Consider the following 11709-nt stretch of genomic DNA (forward strand, 5'->3'; position numbering starts at 1 on the left):
AACTAGAACTGGGGAGAGGTGGTTCTATCCTAGATCTTTACCATCTAGAGTAAGCTTCCTTTGCTGTAAGAGAAAAACTTTGACCTAACTGACCATAAGCTACCTCTCAACTCCAGAATTTCATAATCCTTACAAAGAGCTGCTGATAAGATTACAGATGTTAACCCATTTAAAAAACATTTCACCACCTGCTCTGGGAATGTATTAGGATGTGGAAAGTCACACAAAAAAAATTCAATGTCCTAAGTTCAAATGATTTCCTAGGTGATTTTCCACTTTGGTTCCCCTCTGAGGGTACCCCCCCCCCCAACAAGGCTCGCCCAAGGAAGAGTCAAAAGACCTAGAACATTTTCAGAGCAAAGTCTCTGCTTTTGTTTTTTGTCTGATGGGCTTGCTTTCCCCCAGCTGGGGTTCCCTTGAATTGATTTCGCAGGAAGAGCTCCCATTGTCACAAATGAAAGTTGCACCTGGTCACCTACAGAGGTGCAAATAGAGCTCATCAGGAAGATAATGAAACAAACAGGTGTTGCTTAAATTAGTGAGCCAGAAAATAGATACATATCAATTTGAGATTATATTTTATCGCAGCAGTTAAAATAGAAGTCTTAGAAGTAGGCATTGTCCTTATAGAAATGAATAGGTGTTTGAGTATGAGAAAAAGATGCAGTGATAGAGGAAGTCCAGGAGGCATGGATGTGTTAGTATGACAGATGAGTGCAGTGAGAGCAGGGCTCACACAATAGAATGTTAAGGAAGGGTCCAACTATCAATAAGGGACTTTTCCTACATTAATTTAATGGAACCCAACACAACAGGTATTAGAATTCTTACTTGATCCATAAAGAAGGTGAGGCCCAGGAGATATGATGAATTACTCAAATGAATTACTCACACAGATGGTAAGTGGAAGCTGATTCCTCAAGGTGAAACATTCAGAGTCCTCAATCCTTCCCTGCACTTTTGTATTTATGACTGAAGTCTCTGTTTTGACTTCGGTGTGGAGTTTGGGGTGAGGAAAGTGTTCCATTCTAGACACAAGTGGGTGTTTACATCCATGTCAGCATTTGTGTGGCTATCACTGGTAGCCCCGTTTCAGAAGCTGTGGTCACTGACCCACACATCTCGATAATGGTGACCCTCATGTGTGCTAAACTGAGCAGACACATCTCTTCTTTTTGCACTGTCTTGTAGCCTGGCCATATGGGCAAGTTGATCAAGTACAAAATGCAAGCTAACCCAATAGGTCTCTCCCTCTAGTTGCTGCTTGGTGATGGAAACCAGGCTACCCTGCGGATTAAGGTGACTGGAGCTGAGATTTAGATGACCAGTGGGGTATTTGCTTGTGCACCTTTCCCTCACGGCTCAGGAATGACCCGAATGTGAAAAAGGGACCAAATTTGCTCTGGGAGAAGCAAAGGGCAGCAAAAATTATCTAAATTACTATCATATCAATAAATGTCATTTTTGGCCTGGCATGGTGGCTCACACCCATAATCCTAGCACTCTGGAAGGCTGAAGCAGGTGGATTGCTTGAATTTAGGAGTTCCAAACCAGCAAGAGGGAGACCCTATCTCTACTAGAAATAGAAAAACTAGCTGGGTGTGGTAGTGCATGCCTGTAGTCCCAGCTACTCAGGAGGCTAAAGCAAGAGGATTGCTCAAGCCCAAGAGTTTGAGGTTTCTGTGAGCTAAGATGCTGCAGCATTCTATACAGGGCAATAGAGTGAGACTCTGTCTCCAAAAATAAATAAATAAATAAATAAATAAATGCCATTCTTTCTCTGGCTTTCAAGGTACAAAATAGATTTTTACGTATAGTTTTTCCTAGTCATTCCACTATCAGGAACCTCTTTTGTTGTAGTTCCAACAAGATCTCATATTTTAAAATAGTTTTATATCTATCAAACTTTATTTAAGCATTTATTCATTTGCTGAGTTTTACTCTTCAAAGACATAGGTGCTGATCAAAGCTTCTAATCAGCATGGGAAATATATTTCCACTGTGTGCTAATTATAATTCCAGGCTAAAGCAAAGAAAGTTGACATTTTTCATTAGCATGGGCATCTCTGCCATGCTAAATGAGTCATGTCTATCATCTTTTTGCAAATTGCTTCCAACTGAAGCTAGCTTCCAGTGGATTCCATGGAATCAGGGATCTAGGGTTCAGAAACAGTAGGAAGTCTCCTAGGAAAAGAGCCATTTTCCCAGCTTTTAGTTTTTCCGAATCCCTTAAGACCTCCTATAGACCTTTTCCAACATACTTTCCTCATTGTGTTATAACTGTCTTTTTAAATATGCATAACCAGAATTTAATTACTTAGCTAATTATATGAGCATACCTACTGACTTACTTCCAAATATGTACTTTCCCCAAGAAGAATTCCAATGAATGTTATTTTCTCCAACTCATGTCACCAATGTTTATTTTTGTTATGAATCCATACATTTAAATACATTGACACCTATGCAAAGAAACATTACTCAAAAAGATAAAAATCCTCTTTCTCCAACTCCAAATTTGATGAATTGGCAGAAGCAGGTGATTTACAGGTTAAGTGAGTGAGAAAAGAATGAAAGGCACAGGAAGAGGGAAAGGGTGGGAAAAGTATTTTAAAATTTATCATATAAGCTCAGCTAGAAAGCAAAGCAGAGGTAAGCATTGATGACACAGGACAGAATCAGGCTTAGGACAAATTCATTAGCTCTATCCAATGACAGCTTAGAAACAGAGGAGGAAATTGCAAGAGATAATTGTGCAGAAAGCCTGTCACATGTTCATAGATAAGAAATTCAGATTCTATCTGGACACAACAGATAGGGAGTTACCCAAGACTTTTGTAAAAGATATACTTGTGCTTTTGAAAGCATAATAGCTCTGACGAAGGTGTGGCCAGCACGTAACTCAGATGTCAGAAGTATTGATCCTGCCTGGTGATAGGGTAGAATTGCCCTTTATTGAGCTGAAGACAATTAAGAAGAATTAGACACAGAGAGAGCCGTCTGCCTTTCCTCCACCTCCCTAAAAGCAGAACATAGATTTTCAAAGATAAAAAGTATCCTGCCTGCCCTTCTACCTGACAGAGCAAAAGTTAGCCACTGAAGGCAGCTGTGGAGGGATCGATATTAACCAGCTTTACTTAATAGCCTTGATGTGCCAGTTATGTGCCTTCCTCCAAGTTAGTGCCATAGAGACTCAAAGTCCTTCTCCTTTTGTCTTGTCATTTCCCTAAAAATCCACTGTTCCTTACTGAAAATGCTGTTTATATAAGGAAGAATTCAAAGCCCACCTCTAGGGGGAACCACACTTTCTTCAGATGTCACCCACGTGACATATACATGTCTATGAATGTCTGTTTTTCTCTTGTTACTCTGTCTTTTATAACAGGGGTCCATTTTAACTACAAATAAACCTATGGGAGTTAAAGAATAAACCATACAGAGTTCTCTGAATTTCCAGGGACTTTGTTTCATGGCCTCCCCTGTCTACCAGGCTTGGAGGAGCCATCAGAAGATGGAAGGAAAATCAGGCAGGAACGCCAACAGAGGAAAAGTCCCAGAAGAGACTGATAATGATGTTAATGTTGTACAGAAATCAAATAACATAGGACCACAGTCCTCCATTGCCTTTTCTTCTATTTTGTTGAGAGAAGAAAACCACTGTTCGTCTTTATCCCATTTCTCATCACCAACAGGTAAATACAATCAAAACATTCCAGAGTATCACTTTTATTCATAGCTATGGAATAATGATAAAAATAAATATACCTGAGGGGCCATATATCACTTCCATTTTGATTGATGAGGCTGAGAGTCCCCAGGGACCCAGCCCAAAACTTAGCACTGAGATTACAAAGCACAAGACATTAGCCTAGTGAAAGTCAGGCATATTCAGCAGCTGCATTAAATCTTTCAGGTCACTGGGTCAGACGTTATAGCAAATTGTACCCAATGTAAAAGATAATAAATTCAGATTGCTGAACGTCCAGAAAAATAGCCATTAGGAAAATCTGCCCTAGAGCAGTGGTAATTTGATTTTTTTTAATCTTATTTTCTTCCTCTCTATTTTCAGACAGCCATGACCAGCTTTCCTTTGGTATAACATGCCTTGCCGGCTAATATTAACAGATACTATTCTTGAAGAGAAAAGCATAACATCAAGGAATATTCTTCTACCTAAAAGAAAATATTCCATGAAAAGTGATATGGCGGGTGCTGTGTGTTACTGCTTGGAAAACTTAAGACATGAAACTATAAAAATACTTGAAGAAAGTGCAGGGAAAAGTCTTGAAGGAATCGGCCTGGGTGAGTATTTTATGAGGAGGACTCCCCAGGCAATTGAAGCAGTATCAAAAATACATTACTGGGACCTGATCAAACTAAAAAGCTTCTGCACAGCCAAGAACATAGTAAGTAAAGCAAGCAGACAGCCCTCAGAATGGGAGAAAATATTTGCAGGTTATACCTCCGATAAAGGTCTAATAACCAGAATCCACAGAAAACTCAAACGGTATTAGCAAGAAAAGAACATGTGATCCCATCTCAGGCTGGGCAAAGGACTTGAAGAGAAACTTCTCTAAAGAAGACAGACGTGGGGGGAGGGAGACAAGATGACGGACTGAAGCCAGCTTTTAACAGAGGCTCCCGTCCAGAAGGAGAGTTAAGGGACAGGAATTTAGTAAGTATCCTGGTGGACTTGACCTCACCAAGAGAGAAGGTTGAAGAACGCACATCAACACCACTGAGGCAAGTTGTGATCACAAGGACGCAAACAAAAGGTACAAAATCCACCACCAAGCGGACGGGAGTCCCCCTCCCCCATGAGACCGGCTCAAGAGCCCCACAATTAAACAAGCGGGCAGAAATTAAAGCCCCTCCCACTACACTCCACGGGAGAGACCTTCTAAAAACTGGACCTAACTCCCCTACTGGGGTGTCGTGGTGTTCTCCTGCCAGACATAAAACTGAATAAAACTTTGGGAATCCTTCGCCGGCAACCCTTCCGGCGCTCCCCTCCCGCCCACTGAGGTCTGGAGGCCTGTCCCCCAGGAGTTCGGATCCTTGGGTGATTTCTCAAGGGGAGTGGACAGTCCCCGAGTTGCGACTGGTCAGCATTGACTCTGAGGCGCGCGAGTGAGGAGAGGGCACCGGGCTGAGGGGGAGTCACGCCTCGCGGCACTTCCCTGCGGTGCAGTGCACCAACCCTCCCTGGGCAACATTATGGGGCACAAGACTGAATAAGACTCTAGCTTCCCCGCTGAGAGCTGAGAGCCCCTACTCTCACTCGGAGTCTGAGGGCCTATCCCCCAGGAGTTCGGATCCTTGGGTGATTTCTTGAGGGGAGTGCACAGTGCCTGAGCTGCGTCAGGTCAGCACTGACTCTGGGACATGTGAGCGAGGAGAGGGCACTCTGCTGAGGGGAAATCAAGCCTTGGCGGCACTTCCCTGCGGTGCAGTGCAGGAGCCCTCCCCGGGCCGTAGTGTTGCATAAAACTGAATGAAACTCTAGCTTCCCCCCCCACTCCCAATCGGGGTCTGGGGGCCCATCACCCAAGAGTTCTGATTCTTGGGGGATCTCTTGAGGGGTGTGGACCCAGCACAAACTGCGGCCGCTCAGTGCTGACTCTGGGTCGCCTGAGTGCCCACACCAGAGCAGCAGTTCCCTGGAGGTAGATCAACAGCCGTTTTTTCTTTAAGTCTGAACGCTCACTTCTGGATATTCTGAGGCCACACCCCCTGTCTCCCTGGGCAACCAGAGGAGGCCACGGGTGAGCGGGGGATTTCCTGACACCGCTCACAAACCCGGGAAGCTTCCAGGGAGGGGCCAACCCAGAGAGGTGTTCGGACGCAAATCTCCAGCAGCAAAGACGTTTGAACTCAAAACAGCCCGTCTTCTGTAGGCGATTTCGACAGGAACAGAGACAGAACCCCACAAAGTTGTCTGTTCTGTTACCAGCATCCATCAGGGACGGGGCTAAGCCTGAGTGAACACCTCCTTCCCATCACCTGCATCAAACACTCAAAGATGTCAGGCCCCATCTCCTCCTGCTAGATAGCGGCAGTCTGCGGGGGCCTGGCAGACTTCCTTGCGATTCAGGCAGGTGCAAACCCCTGGAGTGTCTGTTCACTGCAGGCAACTGGGTTAGCCATCTGCAGAGATACCAGTAACTGGTCTGACGGAGGGGCAAAGTGGGGAAGGAGACGTCAACCTTCCCAGACTGCTCTGTTTGCTGGGTAGCTCCTCCTGACTCCACGCTGCACTGGGGTGAGCCGTGTCAGAGGAGTCACCAGGCCCCTGTGATCCAGTTCCCAGAGACCTCTTGAACCCTTCCACCTGAGACAAGTGCCAATTGAGACAGTTGATTCAGACCTTTTGAACTGGGCTAATAGACTGAGGACTTTTCAGGCGGTGCCCTGGGTGTGCGATTGTAGGAAGGTTTGATTCTCCTTTTCCAACTGGGGCCAGAGGTGGGCAGGCAGAGTGACTTAATTGCTGATTTTTCCACACAGCTGAGACTTCAAGCCAGAGTAGAAGTTGCAATAGGATCAAACAGAAACCAGCTGAAAACAAGACAGAACCACTTTGCTCCACCACACCAGACAGGGCCCCAGTTTCTCAGGCCACAACACTGTACGGGCCCTCGATAAAACCCCAGGGGAAAAACCAAAGGGAGTAAACCATGGGGCAGAATCAGCGGAAAAACTCTGGTAACATGAATAACCAGAATAGATCAACCCCCCCCAAGAAAAGATACGGCAGATGTGATTGAAGATCCCATTCATAAACAACTGGCTGAGATGTCAGAAGTCGAATTCAGAATTTGGTTTGCAGACAAGATTAATAAAATGGAATTAGGATTTCGAGGAGAAATTCAAAATTTGTCTCAAGAATTTAACGAATTTAAAGACAAAACCACCAAAGACTTAGACACACTGAAACAAGAACTTACAGCCCTCAAAGATATGAAAAATACAGTAGAATCCCTCAGTAACAGAATGGAGCAAGCAGAAGAAAGGATTTCTGACATTGAAGATAAAGTCTTCGAACGCTCCCAATCTCTCAAAGAGGAAGAGAAATGGAGAGCAAAAACGGATCACTCACTCAGAGAACTCTCAGATAATTCGAAAAAAACATAAGGGTTATAGGAATTTCGGAGAACGATGAAGTGGCTGCCAAGGGCACAGAGGCCCTTCTACATGAAATTATGAAAGAAAATTTTCCAGACATGCCTAGAGAATCTGAAATTCAGATAGCAGACAGCTTCAGAACCCCAGCACGATTCAACCCCAATAAGCCATCTCCCAGACATATCATAATTAGCTTCACTAAAGTTAACATGAAAGAGAAGATTCTCAAAGCAGCCCGGCGAAAGAAAACTATAACGTACAAAGGTAAGAATATTAGAATAACTGCAGATCTCTCTGCTGAAACTTTTCAAGCAAGAAGAGGCTGGTCATCAACTTTTAATCTCTTAAAGCAAAAAAACTTTCAACCCAGGATCTTGTATCCAGCTAAACTGAGTTTCATCTATGATGGAGAAATTAAATACTTCAATGACATTCATATGTTGAAAAAATTTGCCATAAGTAAACCAGCTCTTCAGGATGTTCTCAGACCTATCCTCCACAATGACCAACCCAATCCTATACCACAAAAGTAAACTCACTCAGAAACTTCGGATCAAACTCCAAGTTCCACACTGGCGAAAGGATTAAAAATGTCCACTGGACCTCTGAAAAACTCGATACCCAAAATTCCACCAGACTTATCAATACTCTCCATCAATGTGAATGGCTTAAACTGTCCTCTAAAGAGGCATAGGTTAGCTGACTGGATACAAAAACTCAAGCCAGATATTTGTTGCATACAAGAGTCACATCTCAACTTAAAAGACAATTACAGACTCAGGGTGAAAGGATGGTCATCCATATTTCAGGCAAATGGTAATCAGAAAAAAGCAGGTGTTGCAATTTTATTTGCAGATACAGTAGGCTTTAAACCATCAAAAGTAAAGAAGGACAAGAATGGTCACTTCATATTTGTTAAGGGTAATACTCAATATGACGAGATCTCAATTATTAATATCTATGCACCCAACCAGAATGCACCTCAATTTATAAGAGAAACTCTAACAGACATGAGTAACTTGATTTCCTCCAGCTCCATAATCGTCGGAGATTTCAACACTCCCTTGGCAGTGTTGGATCGATCCTCCAGAAAGAAGCTGAGCAAAGAAATCTTAGATTTAAACCTAACCATCCAATATTTAGATTTAGCAGACATCTACAGAACATTTCATCCCAACAAAACTGAATACACATACTTCTCATCAGCCCATGGAACTTACTCCAAAATTGATCACATTTTAGGTCACAAGTCTAACCTCAGTAAATTTAAAGGAATAGAAATTATTCCATGCATCTTCTCGGACCATCATGGAATAAAACTTGAATTGCGTAACAACAGGAATCTGCATACCCATACAAAAACATGGAAGTTAAATAACCTTATGCTGAATGATAGCTGGGTCAGAGATGAGATTAAGAACAAAATCGCCAATTTTTTGGAACAAAACGACAATGAAGACACAAACTATCAGAACCTCTGGGACACTGCAAAGGCAGTTCTAAGAGGGAAATTTATAGCACTGCAAGCCTTCCTCAAGAGAACGGAAAGAGAGGAAGTTAACAACTTAATGGGACATCTCACGCAACTGGAAAAGGAAGAACATTCCAACCCCAAACCCAGTAGAAGAAAAGAAATAACCAAAATTAGAGCAGAATTAAATGAAATTGAAAACAAAAGAATAATACAACAGATCAATAAATCAAAAAGCTGGTTTTTTGAAAAGGTCAATAAAATAGATAAACCTCTGGCCAACCTAATCAGGAAAAAAAGAGTAAAATCTCTAATATCATCAATCAGAAACAACAAAGACGAAATAACCACAGACTCATCTGAAATCCAAAAAATCCTTAATGAATATTACAAGAAACTTTATTGTCAGAAATATGAAAATCTGAAGGAAATTGACCGATACTTGGAAGCACGCCACCTTCCAAGACTTAACCAGAATCAAGTGGAAATGTTGAACAGACCCATATCAAGTTCAGAAATAGCATCAACTATACAAAACCTCCCTAAAAAGAAAAGCCCGGAACCAGATGGTTTCACGTCAGAATTCTACCAAACCTTTAAAGAGGAATTAGTACCTATATTACTCAACCTGTTCCAAAATGTAGAAAAAGAAGGAAGACTACCCAACACGTTCTATGAAGCAAACATTACCCTGATCCCCAAACCAGGAAAAGACCCAACAAGAAAAGAAAATTATAGACCAATATCACTAATGAATATAGATGCAAAAATATTCAACAAGATCCTAACAAACAGAATCCAGCAACACATCAAACAAATTATACATCATGACCAAGTTGGTTTTATCCCAGGGTCTCAAGGCTGCTTCAATATACGTAAATCTATAAATGTAATTCAGCACATAAACAAATTAAAAAACAAAGACCATGTGATTCTCTCAAATGATGCAGAAAAAGCTTTTGATAATATCCAGCATCCCTTCATGATCAGAACACTCAAGAAAATTGGTCTAGAAGGGACTTTTCTTAAACTGATAGAGGCTATCTACAGCAAACCCACAGCCAATATCATATTGAATGGAGTTAAATTGGAATCATTTCCACTCAGATCAGGAACCAGACAAGGCTGCCCATTGTCTCCATTGCTTTTCAACATTGTAATGCAAGTTTTAGCCACCGCAATTAGAGAAGAAAAGGCGATCAAGGGTATCCATATAGGGTCAGAAGAGATCAAACTCTCGCTCTTCGCAGATGATATGATTGTGTATCTGGAAAACACTAGGGACTCTACTACAAAACTCCTAGAATGATCAAGGAATACAGCAGCGTCTCAGGTTACAAAATCAACATTCATAAATCGGTAGCCTTTATATACACCAACAACAGTCAAATTGAAAAAGCAGTTAAGGACTCTATCCCATTCACAGTAGTGCCAAAGAAGATGAAATATTTGGGAATTTACCTAACAAAAGACGTGAAAGATCTCTATAAAGAGAACTATGAAACTCTAAGAAAAGAAATAGCTGAAAATGTTAACGAATGGAAAAACATACCATGCTCATGGCTGGGAAGAATCAACATTATCAAAATGTCCATACTACCCAAAGCAATATATAATTTCAATGCACTCCCTATTAAAGCTCCACTGTCATATTTTAAAGATCTTGAAAAAACTTTACTTCGTTTTATATGGAATCGGAAAAAACCTCAAATAGTCAAGACATTACTCAGAAATAAAAACAAAACAGGAGGAATCACACTACCAGACCTCAGACTTTACTACAAATCGATAGTGATCAAAACAGCATGGTATTGGCACAAAAACAGAGAAGTAGATATCTGGAACAGAATAGAGAACCAAGAGATGAATCCAGCTACTTACCGCTATTTGATTTTTGACAAGCCAATTAAAAACATTCAGTGGGGAAAAGATTCCCTATTTAACAAATGGTGCTGGGTGAACTGGCTGGCAACCTGCAGAAGACTGAAATTGGACCCACACCTTTCACCATTAACTAAGATAGACTCTCATTGGATTAAAGATTTAAACTTAAGACATGAAACTATAAAAATACTAGAGGAGAATGCAGGGAAAACCCTTGAAGAAATTGGTCGGGTTGAGTATTTCATGAGGAGAACCCCCCCGGGCAATTGAAGCAGCTTCAAAAATACACTACTGGGACTTGATCAAACTAAAAAGCTTCTGCACAGCTAAGAACACAGTAAGCAGAACAAGCAGTCAGCCCTCAGAATGGGAGAAGATATTTGCAGGGTATATCTCTGACAAAGGTTTAATAACCAGAATCCACAGAGAACTCAAATGCATCAGCAAGAAAAAAACAAGGGATCCCATCGCAGGCTGGGCAAGGGATTTGAAGAGAAACTTCTCTGAAGAAGACAGGCGCATGGCCTTCAGACATATGAAAAAATGCTCATCATCTTTAATCATCAGAGAAATGCAAATCAAAACTACTTTGAGATATCATCTAACTCCAACGAGACTAGCCTATATCACAAAATCTCAAGACCAGAGATGTTGGCGTGGATTCGGAGAAAAGGGAACACTTCTGCACTGCTGGTGGGAATGCAAATTAATACATTCCTTTTGGAAAGATATATGGAGAACACTCAGAGATCTAAAAATAGATCTGCCATTCAATCCTGTAATTCCTCTGCTGGGCATATACCCAGAAGACCAAAAATCACAACATAACAAAGATATTTGTACCAGAATGTTTATTGCAGCCCAATTCATAATGGCTAAGTCATGGAAAAAGCCAAGTGCCCATCGATCCACAAATGGATTAATAAATTGTGGTATATGTATATCATGGAATACTATGCAGCCTTAAAGAAAGATGGAGACTTTACCTCTTTCATGTTTACATGGATGGAGCTGGAACATATTTTTCTTAGTAAAGTATCCCAAGAATGGAAGAAAAAGTACCCAATGTACACAGCCCTACTATGAAACTAATTTGGGACTCTCACATGAAAGCTATAACCCAGCTACAACTTAACAATAGGGGGAAGTGGGAAAGGGGTGGGGGGATGGGTAGAGGGAGGGGGATCGGTGGGATCACACCTGTGGTGCATATTTGCAAAAACTTGGTA

Source organism: Nycticebus coucang, chromosome 10, assembly GCF_027406575.1.
Source record: "Nycticebus coucang isolate mNycCou1 chromosome 10, mNycCou1.pri, whole genome shotgun sequence".
Lineage (NCBI taxonomy): Eukaryota > Metazoa > Chordata > Mammalia > Primates > Lorisidae > Nycticebus > Nycticebus coucang.